Source organism: Branchiostoma floridae, unplaced genomic scaffold, assembly GCF_000003815.2.
Source record: "Branchiostoma floridae strain S238N-H82 unplaced genomic scaffold, Bfl_VNyyK Sc7u5tJ_1454, whole genome shotgun sequence".
NCBI lineage: Eukaryota > Metazoa > Chordata > Leptocardii > Amphioxiformes > Branchiostomatidae > Branchiostoma > Branchiostoma floridae.
The window spans coordinates 22,925-24,471 of NW_023365721.1; the positions used below are offsets into that span (position 1 = coordinate 22,925).

Sequence of the window (1,547 nt, forward strand, 5' to 3'; positions counted from 1 at the left end):
CTGTCAATCACCACATAGCAACCCACCGCAGTCCATAGCAACCGAAAGCCAGGCTCTGGTGGCTCCCGGCAATTACATACATTATCCATATATGGAAAACCCAGTTCCCTTGACTAAGGGCTATTCTCTATCAAGCTGATAGTGGGCCGGCGGATGTTTGGCGGGCTGCTATAAGCGAGATTTAATCAGGCTAGACTGAAGCCTGTGTGATAAAAGTTTGAAGCCCATGTGATGCAGCTTTTTATCACCTGGTCCAGAACACCTGTATCAACCATTATCGCTGCCCAGGTATGACATAAAAGTAATATACAACACAATGAATTCGGTATCACCCTCAGTCCCAGCCTTCCCACGGGTCGGATCACTCGACCCACTGTCTGGCTGGTACCTAGGCTGATGCGGAATACACTGTGTTGTATTCTATATTTATCAATCTTCAGTACACATGGGTAGTCCCTTCAGACGCAAATTTAGGTATGCTCGATTTGTCACACATACTATGACATAGGTTAATACTCTGTGATACTTTTGTTTTATGATGTAGGAACTGGCTCATCACACAAAGGACTCCAAACTCCTGCCAAGAAGTTCAGGATTCAGACACAGAGGAAGGCAGCCTGTGCTGGTGTGGACACTTTGCAGCAGAGGACTAGAATATAGATGAGAATTTGGAGAGGATGTTATAAGTTTACTTACCTGTATTTAAATATTCGTATTGACAACAACTTTGTTCTTATATCTGATCGCTGTTGGCCTAAGGGCTGCTAACTGACTAAGACCTTCATAGCTTCTGAAAACTTCCAGTATGAAGCAAGTTGTGTTTCAGTGTTGTGCGGTTGTATGAACCATGGGATTATGATTTGTGATACATTTTGCATAGTTGTCACAGTCAGTATTTACCTACACAGGTCCCATTTGATAATTCCAATTGTACCTGCATATACTGGTGGTATTTTGAACCCTCACTTGCATCTGCCCCTCACCCTTCTCTAAAGAAAAGGATTTCTTAGCCAGATCACTATAGGCTTGTTTTTAATCTGTTATTAATATAGAAATGATAGATTATGAATTCCCCAATCTGTGAAGTTAAGATAATGATGAATTATTGCTTGGATAAACATGCAGCATTACATGATGCTGATAGGATCATGTTGGCAAAGTGTAAAACAATACAGGCCTCACTGAATGTCATATGTGATGTATGCATTGCAGTTTTTATTTCATTTTACTGTTTCTTTCATTTGTCTTGAGTATCTGATTATATAGTGGAACATTTTGATTCATACATTTGTTAACAGTGACAGCATAGTTTAGATATTGCACAGAGTATGTGATACAACTGTTTTTATAAAAAAGCACATATATTGCAAATTCTTGCCTGAGGGCTTATTGTAGTCTCCAGGCAGACATGTCAGCTGGATGAAAAAGATAGGGACAAATAAGGTACCATGGGATTTCAGTCTTTTGCAATCTATTCAATTATCTGCCTGCCAGTCAGTTCACTCCTTGGCCAACTAACTCCTACTTAAAATTCCCCTATTATTACT

At 40.1% G+C, this 1,547-nt stretch overlaps 1 long non-coding RNA gene across 1 annotated transcript in view; it reads left to right on the forward strand.

The window, feature by feature from the left end:
- The window catches only part of LOC118407747, a 3,361-nt gene extending 2,170 nt beyond the window's left edge, over positions 1 to 1,191 (forward strand). The window contains exon 2 of the long non-coding RNA XR_004830180.1: positions 545 to 1,191. This is a non-coding gene — a long non-coding RNA (uncharacterized LOC118407747). The remainder of the gene's footprint in view (positions 1 to 544) is intronic.
- Positions 1,192 to 1,547: the final 356 nt, after the last annotated feature.